This window comes from Zootermopsis nevadensis, unplaced genomic scaffold (assembly GCF_977971745.1).
Source record: "Zootermopsis nevadensis isolate Lab colony 2312 unplaced genomic scaffold, Znev_1.0 Znev_ptg000006l, whole genome shotgun sequence".
Taxonomy (NCBI): Eukaryota; Metazoa; Arthropoda; class Insecta; order Blattodea; family Termopsidae; genus Zootermopsis; species Zootermopsis nevadensis.
This window is the reverse complement of record NW_028259138.1, coordinates 2,183,847-2,205,659: the sequence shown is the minus strand read 5'-3', so window position 1 is coordinate 2,205,659 and position 21,813 is coordinate 2,183,847. Positions and strand designations below refer to the sequence as shown.

The 21,813-nt window shown below is 37.6% G+C and overlaps 2 protein-coding genes and 1 long non-coding RNA gene across 4 annotated transcripts in view; 2 read left to right on the top strand and 1 right to left on the bottom strand.

The window, feature by feature from the left end:
* Psf3 (DNA replication complex GINS protein Psf3) overlaps positions 1–21,813 on the bottom strand; it is a 121,160-nt gene that overhangs the window by 8,939 nt on the left and 90,408 nt on the right. The window lies entirely within an intron of this gene.
* Hnf4 (Hepatocyte nuclear factor 4) overlaps positions 1–21,813 on the top strand; it is a 113,009-nt gene that overhangs the window by 8,880 nt on the left and 82,316 nt on the right. The window lies entirely within an intron of this gene.
* LOC110832357 (uncharacterized) lies at positions 13,590–16,905 on the top strand. Its single transcript, XR_002543901.2, has 2 exons — positions 13,590–14,730; positions 16,718–16,905. It is a non-coding gene; the product is annotated as an uncharacterized LOC110832357 (long non-coding RNA).

The following is a 21,813-nucleotide window of genomic DNA, read 5'->3' as shown; positions in this document are numbered from 1 at the left end:
GATAAGAGTGGAAAGCCATAATCCAGTGGGAAAATTGAGACGATGTATCTTATTGGCTTTGATGTTCATGTACTGCAAACATAGATATGTGTAACTTATTACTGCAAAGCTAATCGCACTGCCGATACACTGCACAGAACCAGCAACTACATTTTTCTTTGTATTTCTTAAATCCTCAACATATCGAAAACTATAATATTGCAGATCGTAATTATATTTAGATAGGGCTACAAACTTCCTGGAAGATTTGCCGTTTCTAAGGACAATCGATAACTTCAATTTGAGCATCGGAAAAGTGCAACTTATATTGGACCAAAACGAACCATTATTCATCTCACTCGACAATTTCTGTTGTAAGTCCCCAGTACCAAACTTAAAGGAAATCTGTTCAGTAGTTTCGAAGATATCACTAATACTAGGGGTGCATGTAGTGTATGAATAAATCCATTAGATACTGAAGTCCAGTAGTGTACTTTTGATGGGTAGTTGAACCTGACACGTCAAGATATTCGTTTCAGAATGACATTCGATCATGACGCTTACTCCATTCTATAAGCATGTTAGAGTCTGGAACTGAATTACAATTTATGTGCCTAATCAGAACTCTGCTTGTACAGTACAAGAAACGTTTCTGTAGACAATTTGTAGAGTAGGTGTTTCTAGATGCTTGCCTGTTATTATAATTAGGCAAAAAATATCACGACGTTTTTTCAGAAACTTAAACCAGTACGTATAAATTCTGTGATGTCATAATTGGTATGGGAATATTTTTATTTTCAGTGCTTACGAACCATAAATAAACCTCAGTAAGCAATAAATCCGTTATAGGAAATTTGCATATTACGAGTGGAAAAACTATGTTCTGTGTCATTTGATACTGTTGTCTTCATTATATTCATTAAGTGGCCTTGTTACAAACTCATAAAAATGTGCCCACGACTGATTCTATCAGTGTGAGCAAAACATACTTACAGTCTTATTACATACTCCTTGAAAAGGCCCTAGGCATTTCGTTTTTTGTATCGTGCATTACTTTCAGTTGACTGTGGCCATGGAGCTGCTATTTTCCTTTCCTGCTTATTTATTCTTTAGATGTAACCTACGTCTAAAAGATGCCTAATGGTAACAGAACATGTAAAGTAAAACTCACTGCCATCTAGTCTCACTACTGATAATTTGGACAGTAATGTATAACACACAACATAAACAGTATCATGTTACACCAGGATGGATCCAGGTGATATATTACCTCGATCAGTGATGGGTAAAGAATTGTGTGTTTGGTAGAATAAGTGGCAGAATAAATTAATTAATTATAAGAAAATATAAACAAAGCAGCTTTTTGTATCAGGTATACATAGGAACGATTAATATGGAGGACATGTCTGTCCGTCTTCTTTTTCGTCCGTAATTCTAAGCATTTAATCTCTGAAACTGGGTGACAATTGAGAAAAAATTGGTAATATAAGTATGTACTGTGATTTGTTTGGTGATTTTAAGCTTGGTGCTACTGGTCAGTTATAGCCCCACTTTCCATGAAATCCAGATTTATCTTTATGACACATTTCTCAAAAACAATTTTATGTAAAATAAGCGGTGCCCGACATAGGATTGAGATTTAAAACTTATATACGAAGCGTTTAAGCTTATACCAAATATTTATTGAAACACAAAGAATGGGATACCTGTATTAAAATTATATTTTCAGCAATGGGTATGTATCTGCAAATATGTGAACATTAAATGCAGCACAGCAAAAAAAGCTTTTATAAAGTACGTGAACTCCATGGCAGAATACCTCTTCACTTTTCATCTCAAATCTATCTTCACACACTCTCAATTGTTGCATGGTATAAGAGACAGGTGATTTCTCTCTCCTTGTTCCTCATTAATTTCTTAGCAGAACCAAATTTCTTTTACGTTTAACAACAAAAATGAACTACAATAAAGAAATAATCGCATACACAAATAAACATGGAACAGTAACAAAAAGGAAATCTGAAAACTTATAATGAATATTCTAACAGCTGTGCAGTGTAAGTTCTTTCTAGAAAAGTTTATATATACTTAGCCTGTTATTTGATTCCTCATTTTTATGGAGCGCGAAGAGTTTTTACGGTGTTCAAAAAAGCTCCCCATTGCATTCTATTCTGAGTCAGATTAATCCCGTCAACACCCTTAGTCTATTTCCCATATAATGCTCCCGTCTACGCCTAGGTCTTACAAATTGTACCTTCCCTTGAGGTTTTCCAACAACAATTTTGCATGTATTTAGGTTCTCGTCTTCCTCAGCCATGCTACATGTCTGACCCATAGTCTCTATTTTATCATCATAACAAAATTAGGCGAAGAGTTCAAATTATTAAGCTCCTTATTATGTAATTGTCTCCGTCATGTTTCTCCTCCTTCTTAGTTCTAAACAATCTCCTCAGCACTTTCTGAGCACCATCAATCTATGTACTATCTTAGAGTGAAGGACGAAGTTTTACACCAATCATAATGCATAATAAATGCACGACTTTCAGTCTGAAGTGTTTACGAAACACCAATTAAAACAAATATTTATCATACTTAAAGTAGGTAGGTGTTATATTACACCATGGTTTATAAGTATCAATGAAACGAGCCCTGCAGGAATGCAGTCCCTTTCGATGGTACATTATTAAATATGATGCCCTCTAAAGACCTTCCTTTATTTATCACGCATTCATGTTAACACAGTTCAGACTGTAGTTGGTAGAGGGCACGCATGTGGAGTCAAGGCTTGACCTGTTAATGTCATAACCATCCATCCTCTTTCTGTAATCATACGAACATATCACATTGGTAGCCATTTTTGTTTTAGAGGACAGAAGATCAGAATATATCTCCAGAGAATGATTTTAAAACTGATTCCATTCCTAATTAGGATGAGCTTCAAACAACTTCAGTCTATATTATGTAACTCGCTGATTGGACTGATATATTCTTATGATGAATGCATATCATTTTTTTCGCTATCCTTTAAATAATTTATTTCATTTGAAATATGGGGAGAGAAATATCGGGTTCTCACGTGAATAGGAAGATAGCTGTCTTCTGGGTTGTTGCTTCATGTAGTCTGGTAGATGGAGGATGTCTGATGATGGAGTCAGCAAGTACCTCTGAAAAATCAGCAAAATCCTGCCAGATTACACGGCGTAACAACCCAGAAGACAGCCATCTTCATGAGACAAGAAAACTGGCTGACCAGTCGTTTGTGTGTGTGTATGCATGCGCGCACGCACATACATGCACTTGGTGACTGATGAACGCACCACAGAAAGCATACATCACCGTCAGCGAAGCCGGACTGTCGCTGTTACAATCGCGATAACGCTATTCGTGAAGGTACCCGGTTCGAAACTTGGTCGTGGTACTTCCTATTGTCACTGAAGTTTTCATAGCTTACTTAAGCGAATATAGTATCTCTAATGCCGTCTCCTTTCATATCCTTACTTATTTACCACTGATGATCACTTCCTCACGTCATCCGACTCTTAACACCTACAGTTGAAACAACGTCGCTGTAGAATCTAAGGATATATAAACAACTTTTTTGTACAAAAAATAAACTTAAACGAATTTTTCGAGTAATATATAGGGATATTTAAAGACACGAAGAGTGTTTGATGTTTTGGCTGTTGTTTTTAACGATACCCTGTCAACTAATTATGTGATATGGCGTTAAACAGAAATTATACGATGGTTACAACTGTTAATTTTGGAACGATTTAGGAAGAGGTGCTCGTAATCCCTTCACAGTTCATTACCACATAGACGTAGAAGTGTATGTGTTACCACTTTTTAGCATTATACTCCGGCCCGCGAATACACTGAAGCTGAAAGAAGATGAAACAAACATTTTTATGCGTTAATTGTTCAGGAAACAACAATTATCTAAGAGTCTACTTATTACTTGGGTCAAACAAAATAAAGATACGTTCCCGTAGGTTGCCTTGTGGGACTGAGAAATACTATGAAAACATTCAAAAGTCACTAAATGCATATTCGAACCCCAAACTCCTATAAAATGATGCAGGAGTAGCAACAACTAACTACATCACGACATTCGGTTTGTGATGAAGATTTTGCCCCACTGCTTCATTAGTCAGTAACTGGCTGTTAAGATGATACAACAAATTCAGACAGAAAACTTTGACTTTGTGTTTACCTACCTAGAAAATATTCAATAAATAAAATATATACAACACTAGACAATTTCCGGCCAAGAATAACGGGGAATCTATAGTAGTGCTTACAAAAAAGTTACATTAAAAAAATTATTATTGTTACTGTAATTTATTTTGGGGTATAGTTTATTACCTAAGTACAATTCCTGTCCAGGTTGAAATTACGGTGGACTTAACCTCAAAGATCCGTACCGTCGCCGTGCGTAAATTGTTAACTTATACACCATATATTTATAAAAATTTGTAGGTATGTCCATACCAAACTTCGCAAGCGTAGATACAATGGTTCATTAGTTATCGCCATCCAATCGAAAGATAAATATAGATTTCATGCAGCCGTTATGATGTTCTTGGATTTGTTATCACACAACATTTCAGAATCCTATATTAAGAAGCGGTGGTATCACTCCGACCTCATAAGTCGTGCTGTTATTGCCGGTTATAGAAATCTGTAAAACCGAAGCTGGTGTGGCGTCCAGTTCACAGGCCTATAGTCGGCGCAGTAGTTTTTGGCCGGTGGAATTTTCAAGGGGAAGGCTAGGAGCGAGTCATTTGTGCGATGACTGCACCGAGGAGCTTATCGGACTGAACGCCCAAACAAAAGAAATACACTGATCGTACCACCTCAGATACACAGAGTAGGCCCGTCCGCCAGCTCCGCTAGCTTCTCCACCGGCCAAAAACTACTGCGCCGACTATACCAATTTTCGTCAATTTGTTAGACAGTTGGGGTGAAGCGGAGCACAGGCACAGACAGCATGAAGATCTCGTACACCTACTGTTTATAGGTGTTCTTCACGCTTTGGCCTGAGTGAAGTCCGTCCATGTCGGCCTCTCGTGTCTCTCTTAAGATCTTGGCAACCAGCATGACCCGGGTCAGTTGTTGGAAAACATTGTTTCAACAGTGGGAACCGAGGCTATTTTTGGAACACATTGTTGCGTTTCGCTGTTACGTTACGACAGAATAAGTAGGTGTAGGCCCGGCATAAGGTAAAATAAGAACATGGTGGCCGCGCGAAATCTATTTAACTCTCGGATTCACTCTTACTAAATTTATAATAATAGTGTGTATTTGTAAGAAACAGTAGACCGTAAAATCAGGTGTTAAACGGTGATCTGTCTTACGCCAGCTTTATTTATAAATAAACCAAACTCGGATAAATTGAACTGAATTGTGTGGTAATAAACCCACTACAGCTAAGCATGTGTAATTTTGTAAACATGAATATGAATTCTTTACGACATTTTGTGTGTGTGGAACACGGTAACGAATCATAGAGTTTCATAAAAGAATGGCATTTCTTGACAAATTGAGCGACTATGCGTTTCTTTTACCAGCTAGCCTCAGCATTCGAAGGAAAGCCGGCATTACGTGTTCCTCCCAGACCCCCCAGACTTACTCGATGCTATTCGAGACAGCTACGCCACGATTTCCAGTTTCCAGTTGAAACCACTGATGACTTCTGCAATGACGAGTGAGACGAGGACAGATGACACAATGTGGTGTCCCCTCCCCAGATAAGAATTCGACCCGGGGGCACACACTGCTTCCCTTCGACACTTTTTATCTTTGCAGTGTTACTCATACAGCAGCCACTTGTTATCGCTCGCTGTCTGCTACAGAAGTGAGCAGCAGAACGAACACCTGAGGATCGGAAGCGGTCCTCGAGAAAAAATAAAACCGATGATCATTTGTTACCAATAAGAACTCTTTTTAGCGTTTACATTCCCGTACGTAATGGAGACAAACTTTTGCACAACAGTGACGAAGCGTTCATGTTAACCCGGCTAAAGCTTTGCAAAATTAAAAGGAAAAAACCCTGATTTACTTTTGTGGTTCAGTGATCCTCCGTACACTGAAATACAGCAGAAAAGATCAAATAAAATGCATCGTTAGCCAGCTAGTTGAGGCTTATGATTGACGTGAGCGGGTGACCGTAGCTGGATAACGACGCATTTTATCTGATCTTTTCTGCTGTATTTCAGTGTATGGAGGATCACTGAACCACAAAAGTAAGACAAAAAACTTTTTATTTTCCGTTTTTCAAAGTGTTAGCTGGGTTAACGCAGTTAACATGAACGCTTCCGTAAGATTTTAGGTTTTCACAGCGGTGAGTATGAATATTTATCTCTTGTTGCGTTGTGTAGTATGGTAAATGTTTACCAACGTTTCGGAGGTCATACAACCTCCGTCGTCAGGGCGATGAATCGTATGACCTCAGAAACGTTGGTAAACATCTACCATAATACACGGTGCAACAACCCAGAAGACAGAAATCTTCATGAATGCTTCCTTTTGTACAATAACGCATACGTAATTGTTGTGATTTTGATGGAAACAGGAGAGCGTACACGCATGTGTTTGATATTCAACACTTTCAATTTATTATCTTAAATACAGAGGTCTCTTTTTCAAGTGTTATTTCACGTGTATATAATTTTTACACAAAGCGCTTAAATAAGATACCATGCTTGTGGGCCTACATCTCCCGAAACTAATGAAAGACGTATAATGAAATTTGGCGAAGAAATGTATTCTAATAAGCTTACTAAAAGTTATTACCCGAATTTAATTTTTTGTTCGTATCCGTTGGATATAGCCCTTACTTTACACGAATCACAAATTAAACGTTATAAATGTTCTTAAGAACAGCTCGTCGATGTCATAATATTGTTACACAACAAAATATAGGCTTATATATTCCATCGAGAATTACAATTTTTATTTTAAACATTATTCAAGGCCGTAAGCTTTTTAAGGACATTTAATTTCCGGCTGTATGTAACGTAACAAAGCATGCCTGTACTATGATTAACTTTGCATCAATGGGTTTATATCTGCAATATATAAGTAGCAATAAGTATTAAAAGGGTCGCTTCATGAAAGAACGTAAATAAAAGTCTATGAGAATATTTTGCATCCCTTGGCCAAAGTCGATGTACGATATTTCGGTTATAATTTAAAGTTCTTTTCACTCTGCCAAGTATTCTAGTAAGAGAAAATGTTTTCAATAACAGAAGCAGGCTTTAATACAAAACATAACTTGCCTATTCCGTATTTATAGAAACTTAGCTAAAGTATCCGTTTTTCGCCGGAATTTGTTAAAATTATTTGCACTGAAATAATTAAATCATTTACTTCTTATAACACATCTGTAATAAATTCTTGTTTAATGCTTCCAACTATGCGTATAATGGATTAATCTTACATGTTAATTTTAATATGTTTCATAAACGATGAAGACAGAACTGGGACACTTAACATCTTATCTGACATATGAATGTTAGTGCACAGAAAGAAAAATTGAGTTATTCTTATTTATTCTTAAAGCACGTTATAAAAATAAAAGGATATGAATCGACACATCTTTACAACGTGACAGATCGCGTTAGGCAATAATACGTTAGTCTTTACCCAGCAGCAAAACATGTAGCACGCATGGGAAAGATGAGAAAGGATTATAAATCTTTGTTCGCAAAACCGAAAAGGAAAAGATCTCTTGAAAAAATTAAGGTAATTTTAGAGGCATACGGTGGAAGAGTGTGATCTTGGTCCATCTGACTCAGGGTAGGGATGTGACGAGCTTTTGTAAACACGAGAATGAACATTCGGGCTCCATAAGAAACGACTATTAACTTCTCAAGACGGATTCAGATCTATGGCCGCTCACTGTGGATATAAATAATTGTATGCAGTGTACCATATATAACGCCCCAGAAACAGACGGAAGGAAAACGGAACAATTTTATATTACATATGTTCATAACTTTAACGGATATTTCTAGACTTATTTTAATTTGGTTCTAAGTTTAGGACGGCATTTGGAGAAGAAAATATACGCACTGTGTTTGTCGTTCTGATATATTTTTCTAACTATATTCCACGTGGAAATGTATGAGAAATACTAACAAAGCAATGTCTGGACAGACCAAGTGTCACCTTGAAGTGTGAGATGGGCCCTTTTTCCTGCAAACCCGTGCGGCTGCATCATGTTCGCAGCAAAACATCAAACTGCCGCTGACTTGCATACAATATGTTGGATGCGTCGGTGTTTCAGTGCTTCAGGGCCTTTAATGACTTGACTGAAAGTGTGTGTACATTGTCTACTGAAACTTTCTTTGCTTTTCGAGAGAGCTTTAAAATCTATTAGCACTGTGATATCAAAAGGATTAGGATAAAACGACATACCAGGAAACATTAATTGTATTTAATAATATCATTAATATCTGACTGTGAATTATTCTACAATTTTATTGACATGAATGATGATTGTATGCATTCGTAAAATGCAAACAATGAATGATAAATGTTTTGCTTTGCACGTGTTTCTAATATGAGTACAGTCAATTGTGAAGTTGTTCTTGTGCCTTGGAACTGTCTTATCTGGAATGGGTCGCGAATATATGTATGCATAGTGCTTACATTATACATTCTGTACCTGCCATGTTGCAACACTACATTTTACGACATATCTAGGGTTTAGTTTTGCTAGGGTTTAAGGTCCTTAAAATTAACTAACAAAAGTTGAACTGTATAGAATATAGGCCTATTCACAAAAACCAGCCATGTTCTGTATCAGAAATGTCGGATCTATCATTACTACAGTAAAGGGTGCATTCCATTCGCATAATTTATTTGATTTACAGATAGAATATATGTTAGGTATCGTCATATATCTGTGTGTATTCGTCTATTCCAGTGCATATTTTTAATCAGTTCACAGATTTGTCATTAAATTTGCTATTAATATCAATATGGTTTTAAATTCCGTTCTTTAAACAATACAAACATGGCGTCTATGCAGACTTTTGTGTTGAAAACGATTCTAACACTTTTTATGGGGTACTAAATTCTGAATAGTAATATCTTAAAATAGATACAGAACTTTTGTTGCGGAAATATTTTTCAGATTCTAAAATAATGATAATGTCAGCTGCTAAATTCTGTTTCAATTTAAATTTTATAGCAACAAGTAATGAAACATTTCGTATGGAGATAGCAAACAAACCTACAAATTCTTCATAAACATTTCACAGTATGCTAAACATAAAAAGGTAAGAATTCAAGTTCTCACGACGGCGAGTAAAAATATGACTGTCTTCTGGCGCCGTTTATTCTCGTAGAAATTGACCGACATTTCAAAAGGTGCTTACTGTATCCATCAACTTGGCGACCTGATGAAGGCATTTCTGAAACTCCAGACAGTTTCTACGAGGCTACATGGCGCAGCATCCCAAAAGACAGTCATCTTAATTGTAAACATGGCTACGCATGAGAAGTTCAAATTAACAGGAATCGGTATTAATATAAATTATACGTAGACAGAACATTTCACTAACATGTCAGTCGCATTTTTACAGATTTTTAATTCCTTAGCTTCCCAGTGTACGTAGGGACTCATTTGAAGAAAAGTAGGAATTAATATTTATTTAGGGAAATCTTTGTGCAACTAAATGATGTTACAAAAAGGTTCTTTGTGGTGGTATTATAGACATTCCAGATTATGTAGTGAGTTGAACCACACTATAAATACGTCCTTAATCCTTTAAAGCCCACTCGTAACTGTTAAGTATTTGTATTTATGTGCGGTATGAACTGAATTCTTATATATTGTTTAGACGAATTTCGACTTCAGAGAGTTAATACATAAACTGAATTATATTATAGAAAGAGTATAGTGAAGTAGGATGTTGATTAAATTTTAACGAAGCAGACGGTGTCCCACAAATGCACGTATCTTAGTCTTCTGGGAAATATTTGTTCTTCCCGTGTTCTGTCCACAGCCCAAATCCTTTCTCCGTATCACATGTTCTATTAAAACTTAATTATGGGCTACTAAAATTTAGTACAATATGATTGATTCGAAAATGTAATGTTTTCCAAAGATCAAAAGAAACTGCCAGCTAATAAGCAGTTCAAAGTCATCCACACTTAAAACTAATTACAGTGTTTATATAAACAAATTTGCCTTGCCACGAGATTTATAAAGATGGACAATTATAAATTTGTAACATTGCTACAGTAACTGTGATTAGGATTGCCAACTCTCCTGTTTTGAGCCCAACTCCGCTTGGACTTGTTCATCGTTGGAATCTCTGAAATAACGGCGAACTTCTACCAGACTTAAATATTTAAATATTTAAAAATAACCGTCAATCACAATAAAATTAAAAGATTAAAAGATTAAAATATCATATTATGTTCCCTATCGACTACTCGATTTACATATGAAACTTACACAACATGTTTCGGCTATATGTAGCCATCATCTGGTGTATTATATATAAACTTTTCACTGAAACATGTTGTGTAAGTTCCATATGTAAATCGAGTACTCGATAGGGAACATAATATGATATTTTAATCTTTTAATCTTTTAATTTTATTGTGATTGACGGTTATTTTTAAATATTTAAATATTTTAATACTATTAATTCACAATATGACGCATCTACAATACCTTCTACCAGACTATAAGGCGCAATAACCCAGAAGACAGCCATCTTCATCATCCGTCTGCTTTTCAACAAATTTGGTCCTGCGTTGCATAAGTATGTGTATGCCTTCAGAGAAAAATATTTTCGGTCGCGTGGCAAGCCTGGTATGAACTACCTCCATCAAGACATGGACGCTGACAGAAAGATGGCCTCTTACGACCTGCAGGATGGAACACACGGCCTACATACATACAAGTAGCTGCAAATATACTGAATAAACTGTCGCGGAAAGCCGATAAGGGATGGTCCTCCACATGGGGGTCAGGCGGGGAGCAATACTTCCGTACTGTAAAAGAAAGGATGCACAGGACCTGTAGACGTCTTTTGAAATGCCAAAGGAAGTCAGGGAAGATGATATGTATAGCGTATGTAGCATGAAGGGGATATGTAAGAGTTCAGCAAAATATTGCTCACAGAAACTGAAAGGAAGAGCTCATTTGAAAGAACTACGCATGGAAGGAAGAATACTATTAAAACGGATCTCTAGGAAACGAGGGTTGACCAGACTTAGAATAAGGAGCACTGGAGAGCTTTTATGAACAGGATATGAACATTCAAGTTCAAGAAGAGCTGTGATGCATGGAGTTAGCTAGATAAGCAAGATTATAAAACACAAACGTTTAAGTACGTGAGAGAAGTCGATAATACAACAACATGCGTACAAGAAGAACTGAAAAGTCCATGCAGACAGAAAACAGGTACTTGAATCTAACGCGGAATTGTACGCATAAAATAAGAGGCGAAAAATAAGAGGAAGACTAGTGACTGGAAAGAGGATTCTGAAGCCGTTACAGGCATTAAGTTGCCTAATTAGTAAAGACAAGAAGAATATATAAAGTGTACTTGCTGTGTCACGTGTTAGGGACAAGCAAGGTCTGTCATTAAGAGTACTTGCTTTTAAAATGTTTGCTGTGCTGTTAGCGAAGTTTCGGCCATCTATCTATATGTAAGCGGCAGTGATACGACAAAACAAGTGGACTCACTCTTACGAGATTGTGACAAATAACTTATTAAGTTTTAAAATTCAGTCCCTCGTGAAGAGAGACTTTGTGCAACAAAGGACAAACGGGTGGGTAGGAACCATAATGTGCCGATTTGTGGGGCAGAATTTAATGGTAGGTGTGCAATACATTTCTCAGCTAACCGATTACGTAATTATACTTTGTTCACGATGGCATGGAATAAATGTAAACACACGCTGGACAAGTAACTATAAATAGCTGTTCCTTTACCGTACGCTTTTTGGGTAACCTCTTTTTTGGTGTACCAAGTGGCTATTTTCCAAAATTTTGACGTCCTTTGGCTCCCCCCACCACCCAGTCTGCCTCGCAGTCTCTTTTTCGTTATCCCAGTATTATTAATTGACATTATTGTGCAGAATCCTAAACTTCCTAAATTATTTAATCTCCCTTAGGCTTCTGTGACGCTTCGGTACAAATCAGAACACAAGTAACATTGGTACACTTTGCAAACTGGAATTCCCCCTTTTCGAAAATTCTACGTATGGAATATAAAATGATATGAACCTTTGTTTAATATATTTGTGCAATCTCTAGCAGAATTTATCAGTTTGTCAAACACATTTCTTTAGATTTTATACAAAGCTGATAAGAATCCGTATCAGGTCTTACAGCGATTTCTACACATAGAATGGAAGGTTGATATTTTATAGCCTTCAAAAACTATTACCACGTGACATCATCATCATCAGCTGCTAGCAGCGTCATGTGTGTGCAGCCCGAGTTACGCCATTTGTCTAAATAGGTTCAATACTACAGATAAACAAAACTGGTTTAGTTCGTAGGGTGGCTTTATCATTCATGTTAGAGGCAAATAAAATTGACTGTATTAAGTAACATTTTCCTGTTTTGACACTTCTCAACAAAACGACACCGGGCTGTAGGTTTTCGCAACGTAAGTGCATACACCCTAAGAAGCAATAGGGGACAAGCATTGTCACAAAAGTATCTATCACGGTACTTAAATGTGGAGTTAAATTTCTCATGTCGCCTGAATGAGATGACCTCAAGAATACTGATGTAGTAATGAAAATCAGACAAACTGTAAAATCAGTAATAATTATTGTCCTAAGGTTTTCGCGGCTAGAGTTCGATGTAAATTTTCGACTTTTTGTGATCATTCACGTCGAATGTCGAAAATTATCCAACGTTTAAGCAAACTGCAGTTGTACCTTTGGGGTTGAATATGTTGGTTGGGCGTTTTTTGGAAGCCTTATAGGTATATATCAGGCAGTAGGCAGCCGCCATCACAGTCACCATGAAGATGGCAACTGCAGTGTCTACCGAAACGTTGTATAACTTTCAATATTCGACTCGTCTCGTCCCCGAAAGCCAAAGTTTTACACATCAGTAAGATAAATCCTGCACATCTTGGTACATAATAAAAATTATAATTTAAGAAATTGCTTCTTGCCATACATAATGTAATTCTGCTGGATACAGGAAATATCACAAGAGCTCCAATGCATTTTTGACAAAGTTATAAACACACGTAGGATCTATAGTAAAAGCCAGTTTAGATCTGACATGATGAAAAAACTAATACCAACAATACCAAAACATTGCTGGGGCTAAATACATACATATGACAATAGCAAAATAAATATTTCATGAACTGGCCTACATATGGGTCAGTTATAGGACTACGAACCACTCTACAAATATTTGCCACATACTTTAATGGAACATAGAAATTATGAATCACTGAAACTAAAGTAATTAATTAATTAATGTTGATAATAAACAAAACAACACTAATTTCATAGAGCAGAATCCTCCACGAAAAGCTTAGCGTTTCTCATCTGGTCAAGAAATTCATCACCTCTTATGGAACACGGAGATCCATTACCATGTTCACAATGACGCACCACTGGACTCTATTCCGAGCCAGTGGACGCCTGTCCAAACATATTTTCTCTTCCCTTCGGTTTTCCAGACAAGAACTTTATACGCATTCTCATACCCCGTGTATGCTACATGTTCCGCCATTTCTCATCTTGATCTAATCATCCTAACCGTGTTATATGAAGAGTACAGATAACGATGTTCCTCATTTCTCCACCTGTTACTTTCCCATTCTTACATCCAAATATTCTCTTCAACTCATGAAGGAGAGAGTAACCTCCTCCGAAAAATCGGTAAATATTTATCAGAATACACGACCCAACATTTTCGAAGACATCCATATTAGTGTTCTTAATGTCATAAATAATATAATTGTGATCAGTTACCTCTGTTTTTAAATATATTAATAGCAAACGCAAGTACTAAAATTGTGAAACATAAGAATATTTATAGATGGTGGCTGTCTTCAGAGTTGTTGCGCCGTGTAGTCTGGTAGAAGTTTACCGACGTTTCAGAGGTCCTTGCTGCCTCCATCATCAGGGCTCCCTTCATCATCAGGGCCATCTTCAGACTCACCGCCGTGAAAACTTCAAATTCTACAGAGAAAATTTATAGTTAACACTTTCCTTCTCCACTTGTACCACAGTTGTCTCTTTATCAGTACTCATATCCCTTATCACACTCAATAAACAGAAGCCTAAAGCTGAGACGAAATGTAGCCATTATCTTCTGTTAGACACATTCCAAGCTGTTTTCGCTGATAATTTGCCATAACGGTTCAACTTCTTCGTTCATGTACAGCCAGAGAAAATCTAAGAGCACGAGAGAAAACTCAGACTCTTTTCGCCTGACGTCAAGCAATCATCACAATATGATATATAAGCCATTATTTATGCATTCTGTTCACAAGTGTGGAGCAGCGTGATCAAACTGGCGGCCCGCGGGACACATCCGGCCTTAGACATCTTGTAACCAGCACCGCGAAATAATTGTTTAATTTGTTACTAGTTACTACAGGCTAATTTACTAAAAAAGCCTCCAAAATTAAAAAATCATTATTCGTATCTTGTCTGCTGCTTGTCGGACATAAGGCACACATGGTACCGACTTCAAACCCCTACCGTAAAACGCAAGCTTTCCAGGCAGAAATGTGTCAGGTACAAGTTGTTGCAGGAGCACACTTAAAATATGTTACTCTACACTATTTTGTGCACATTTAAATAATATTTATATTTGAATATATACTGTGATAATTTACCATTTCTGAATAAGCATTGTTAATGATATTGAAAGTTGGCTATTTTTTTTTTTTTCAAAAGTAGTGCCGAAAGGAGTTTATGTAGCATTTGGGTCCAACGGGAAAACTGTTCTTGGCCTTGAGGTAATTAAAACGTCGGATCACCCTGGTGTAGACTAACGAAATGTGCTGGGAAGAACTAATGACGCTGTTATAATTCTTCAGTGTAAGCCTGTATGTTGTGGGTTACAGTAATAATCGATTAATAATTACAACATTTGGTAGTCCAATTCTGTATAATATTTTTAATGATAATACTGAAAATTCCGATATGTCAAATCTTCTATATACAACTTCACGGTTTCGCATCGTTGCCATATTTTTAATTTATAACTAGCTTATGGCGCAGAATTCTTATCTGAGTAGCCGATAATTACTCAGATGGTCAAGAAATTCTCAATTTTATATGGAACGCGAATGTCAATTACCGTGTTGAAAGGAGACGGCCACTGAACCCTACCCTGAGCCAGATGAACTTCGTCCGCAACTTCAGACTACACGTTTCAAAGATCCACTTCGCTATTAAAGTCGCATCTGCGGCTAGATCTCTCAACTGACTCCTTACTTTCAGGTTTTCACAAACAATGCGAAAATTGTGTGTGTGTGTGTATGTATGCGTTCACATTTACATGTTCGTACTCAAAATACTCAACGGATTTGATTAGATTTGGTATTATGATTCAGCAGTAAGACGTAAGGCGAATATAATTTTGGTCCGTATAGGCCTAGTAAAACCCCTATTTCATATGAAGGTGAAACACAATTTAATTTTTCAAAAATTGTTCATATAAAATATATGCATATATTACAGCAGATAATCACTGAACATCAAGAGTTTTGATTGGTTAAATAGTTATCAATTGTCTGCAAGGACTAAACATACTTAATAATTTTACCAGACGATATGTATAACATCATTAATTGGGATACAATGTCTGAAATTCTATTTGTTGTTCTCAGAGTGATGGGGCATGCATTAAACCGAATGTAAAGTTTGCCTCTTCTGATCTACTCGTATGATACTCATTTGTAGGTACAGCAAATACCGGGTCTACAATTTATGAGGCTGCGGTCGTGCTTGCATTGCGTGGTCGGCCGGCACTCTGTTGAAGTGGGAGGGAGTTGTGCGCGTTCTTCCGGTGGGTGACCGGTGAATTAGTTTCAGTGCCGCTAGTAACAGTGAACTACGAATATTTCTCGTGACTAATACATGTTATTACATTAATTGTTCTTACTTTAAATCGCAAAATATGTTCAAAGTGACTTACTTGTGCTTGCAGACAACTTCACATCTCGTTAACATGTTTCTAAATACTCGACGAAGCTCTTCTTGGGAAATTGCCGAATATTTTCTTTAAGTGCTTCTGCAGTGTGCGGATTGTTTACATAAACTTTGTTTTTCAGCATGCCCCACAGGAAAAATCGCACGGGTTTAAGTCTGGGGAACGCGGAGGCCACTGATCGATAACTTGTTCACCAAGCACTTCTCAATGCTAACATCGACCGGTCAGCTGTGTGAGCCTTAGCATTGTCTTGCATGAAGAAACTGTAAGTCTTTTCTTCATCGGTCATTTCTTGGGAAAAGAGTCTAACTATTAAATTTACGTAACGTTCACAATTTATCCGCACACTGCAGAAGCACTTAAAGAAAATATTCGGCAATTTCCCAAGAAGAGCTTCTTCGAGTATTTCGATTAACGAGATGTAAAGCTTGCCTGCAAGCACAAGGAAGTCACTTAGAACATATTTTGTGATTTAAGGTAAGAATAATTACTGTAATAACATGTATTAGTGACGAGTAATATTCGTAGTTCGCTGTTACTAGCGGCACTGAAACTCATTCGCAGGTCACCCACCGGAAGAACGCGCACAACTCCCGCCCACATCAACAGAGTGCCGGCCGACCACGCAATGCAAGCACGACCGCAGCCTCATAAAATGCAGACCCGGTACTTATACTTGGAGCAATGATTTATTTTGTATTAAATGACTCTGTATATGATGTGTACGCGAAAATAAAATGGATTAAACTCTGTATTAGTAATTATGAACAAATATTGACGTAAGCAGTTTCATACCCGCGGACTTGACTGAAAGCGATTTTCTCAGAAGTGATCTTTCCAAATTTTATATGGCGGGCCCGCTTCATCTTTGGTTTTCACTAATCTTATCTAAGGAATTTTATTTTGCCGTATTTCTCTTTCACAGGATGTAGCCTGAGAAGTTTGGCCGACTGTCATTAAGTACGATGGCAAATAGCCGTTTAATTATTTTACATTATTTCATTTATATAACGAGACAGTCCTCAGAAACCTCATTTTAGTTGTTGTTTCAGCGTTATTATGTTGCTGTTCAGTTAACAGTCGAGCTATCATCATCAGAAGACGAGTTACGCTATCGATAGCTCAAATATAAAAAAGAAAACGCGGATTTCTACTAAGATCCGTCTCCTACCTTCAACATGTAGACCTATATATGAACTAACGAAACAGCAAAATACCGAACAAAACAACTGAGTTGGTTAACATTCCTAGTTGGTAATTGGGAAGCCATGGTTTCTAATTTCGTTCAGCAAACTGGCTATCTAACATAACATTATTGTGTTCTTTTCAGTATGTTCATGTAGATGATCAGATATTAAGCTAAGAATATGCCGCAATCTACTCGACGCTGCATTAACCATACATCATAAAACGCGTCTTAGAGTAGCCCAAGAATCATATAATGTGCATGATTTGAGGTTTTCACAGCGGTGAGTATGAAGATTTCTGTCTTCTGGGTTGTTGCGCTGTGTAGTATGGTAGATGTTTACCAACGTTTCAGAAGACAGAAATCTTCTTAATCATTTAATACTGGGCGATCGCTAGCGTCAGTTTTGAGCGGCCCATCTCCTGAGAAGATTTTGTAACCCAAGGATCAAGCAATGAAAAGCGAAACACGTTTCAAACGACGCCTGGATGGGACCTGCTGGTTAGCTCTTCCCATGGCCACCGCCTTCTCACGGATCTCGACACAGTAACCAGAACACCTGAATATGAAACAGCGTGAAAAGGACACCTAATTATTAACGATAGGAGTGGAGTGAGGCTTAGTCCATTTGTACCACATACCTCAACACTGAATATCTGGGACTGAACTCATGTCTTCGCGGTATGAAGCTGGTGACTAACCTCATGAGCTATAACACGGCCCAAGATCGCACATGTGACTCTCAGGCTGAAACCAGATCACAGTCCCCAATGGCAATGCAGTGGCGGAATAGTGCCCCGGACGCATCTGAATACAGAATACAGATGCGGGCACCGAGTTCTTGCGTGCCAGCCGCATGCCAGACTGACCTCTCGCGGGTCAGATCGTCCAGGCGATTCTGGCGTGATCTTATCGACTTGGCAGAAATACAAACGTTATGCACTTTTTTCTCGTTTTAGAATATAAATTGACATGATCACACTCTTCAAGAATATTTTGTTTTATCATAAGTTGTAATATACAAGCGTGAGCTTTGTTGTATAATCTGTTCCACTGGTTTTAACTGGATAAAATTAACAATTTTGTAGACTTGAAATGGAATGACGGAATTATTCCTATAAATGTAATGAGTTGTTTAAAAAACATTGAGCAACAACGCGTGTTGACAAACATATCATGAAGGACAGGAGACATGCCACTTCCCTACATGACAAACTTCAGAATTATTATAATTTCATCTAAACCGATACTAATTCCATAACGACAATTATTAGTGCAGACCTAGCAAACTTCACCGAAACTCGGTTAACATTTTTGAGATAAAATATGTGAACAGACAGCAAGAATAGATACCACCTCCTTATTACGGCCTGGAATGTATTTATTTATTTGTAGTTTCATTGTCGACGCTGTCAGTAGCTTAGAGTGCCCATGAGTAGGACGCTGGGTCTGGGTGAGTCCCAGAGTTGGTCTGGACAAAGTCCTTGTTCCTGCAATGAATCAAACCTAAGTCCTCCCATCCGTAGCCACTCACTTTGCTGTCGTATTTCGGCCCCAAAATGCAAGGACCCCTGATGTCAGGGTCGCTTCTGCCTCAGAGGTTCTCACAGTCGCCATGTTATTAGTGACGGTAAGGAGTTTAAAAGTTCGAAGTTAAGGCGTATTTTAGTGAGTTATGTTCACACAGAGATTCATAAAAATTTGTAAACTGGAAACAAATTTATTATAATTACCGCAATAGAGAATGCAGGAGTCAAAGATCATCGTGTATGCATGTAGTTGCCATGCCATGACCATCGTGTTCAGAATGAGCGAAGGTCACAAATGCCAAGCTTTCCCAATCTATTGTAAAGCTCGGATAAACCCACAAATACATGATAAGTATCAAGAGATTACATTTAGGTATAAGTATCTTCAGCTTCCCTTCCCAAGTTGACTCATTCTTGCTGCTCTTATCTAATTCGAGCTCAGTGGACCGCGGACGTCTGACACACCATCAGTTTGTGCCGGACCCTGGCAACACGGGAATATACTGCATCTTTTCCTTACTCCAGGTCTGAATGGTCCAGAAACAATTCTGTTATTTGACGTTTTGAACCGGACCACGGCATCAGACAAATGGAAATAGACTATCCCAAGGACGGAATTCATGTAAACCGCGTTATGAATGATGTGATTAACTGTGATTGGTGTAATTAACTTACATCAGTTACTTATTTATTTAACTTAAATTTTAATACAATTCAGTTAATACTAGCAATAAAATCGAGGCAGATAGGTCAAGGGTCTATGCATAATAATTTTATAACTTTATTCGAAATTATAATAATGATGTATGAAAAAATTATTGCAGTTTTCAGAAAGTCTGTCAACACTTTTATATTACAATATGGCTGCCAAATGAGACAGCATCGCTAGCCGCACGTTTTACAGTTCTGCTCATCCACCACCCCCGAAACACTGGATTATAAATCAAACAGATCAGACCACCACTTCAAATTTCTGAACTCATCGCCGTTTATGATTAGGCCTACCTTATTTGATGCTACAAAACTTTTCTAGTTTTCAGAGCGTCGGTATTTATCTTAAGATTCTGTTGCAATTCACTTCACTCCTAGCAACAAGGTATTTTTTTTTAAAATGTCAGTCGGTTAGCTGGTCAAGAAATTCCCCGTTTTATGGAAACCGAATATTCGTCATTGTGCTCAATTGCACCTTAACCTGAGCCACTTGAATACAGTCCCGACCGTCACACCGCATTTCTCTAAAATCGGTCCAGCTCCGTTGCCTCTTGTCACATGTTAATTTCTATGCTTGGGGTGGTCAACCCCACGCGCAACCCCAAAGCTGCATGACCACTCCTTGAATGCTGACTGCCACTTAATTCGACAGACAGCATGCCCCAAAAAGATGTATTCACACAATTAACGAATGACTCAATCGACCCTCCGCCATTTTGCGTATCTGAATCATGGACAAAGATATTGCGGTGCCATCTGTTATGTGTAGACCACACTAGGTTCCCCTTGTAAACACAGCACAAGGATATCGATAGCAAGGTTAATATTGTGTATGTGCATACATCTTTTTGGGACATTCTGCATTCGCAGACATCCTTCATAATTGAAAGCTGTGTCCTCTATCGGAATCACGCAAATTTTACAAAATACTCAAACACAGACCAAATATTAGAACAACCCTGGAAAAGATGCATCACCCATGCAGATCCATTAAAACCTAAAAGACATCATCTTGAAGGATCAAGTTAACAATTCTGTATTCATCATCAAAAAGAGGGTCTTTTTCGATTTGTTTCCATGCTCTAATTGGAGCATGCAGATAGTGATTAGTATCAAGCTGACAGATTTTAAATTATTGGTTATAATCTAAGTTGCGTGCTTGATTTATCTCTATCAAATATCAATATGTTGATTGCTGTGGCTTTCTATCGCAGTTTCTCAACTTTCTCCACGTGACGGCACAATAAAATGCTCGCCTCATACCAATCATACATAATACTATAAGGCGTGAAGACGACTATCTTTTGGGATATTCCGCCGCGTAATCTGGTAAACATGTACCAACATTTTAGAGGCAGCAAACACATCTGAATCGTCGGTAAATTTCTACCTAACTACACGGCGCAATATCCCAGAAGACAGTCCATGTGCATATTCGCTCTAAGAACCTGAAATCGCTGTAATGTGTATTCATGTCTGAATATAAAAAGCATACATAAAGTATAATCATAGTTGATCTTCATACTTATTTATATATTATTCTGTTTATATAGTTCGTTTCAAAGAGTATCACAGTTCATACAAGTGAAACAAATTAACATTTTAGAAATTACAGTGCTTACTTAATGACATGATATGACACGAGTAACAGAAAGATAAAATAAATAGATAAAAATGGTTAATGTGGAAAAGGGATAAAGTATAAACGCAGCAAGAAATTAACAGACAACACAAACCGATGATATGAACCAGATCTTACTCCTATCACTATTATTAAATGTATACAAAAAGTTATCTGAATTCAGCCCGACAAAAACACTTGAGATGCTATGGGAGGTTATTATCAAAACTGGCAGCAGAACCATTCAAATGAAGACTGTTGTCGCGATTCAAATGATAAGGGAAGCTAATTGCAAATACAAAGCGTGTTACCTCTGTAAACATATCCTTATAAACACCTCAAGACAGACACAGCTCCATCTAGGAGTGGCTCCGAGATTGTGGATCGCTGACCTTTCTGCGTTACATTAAGTTATTTAACAATTTTTGTTCAAAATACAAAGCGCTAAACCAAATGAGTACATAAAAGTAGGCGTGTCCACGCATTGTTAACCTCGGCACGAGATGAAGGTGACTCTACTTCACGCCCCGGTCGGTTTACTTTAGAGGACAACCCTTTCTAGCCACTGCACAGCCGGTCAGGAAATGGAGGTACATGTAACGAATCGACAGTC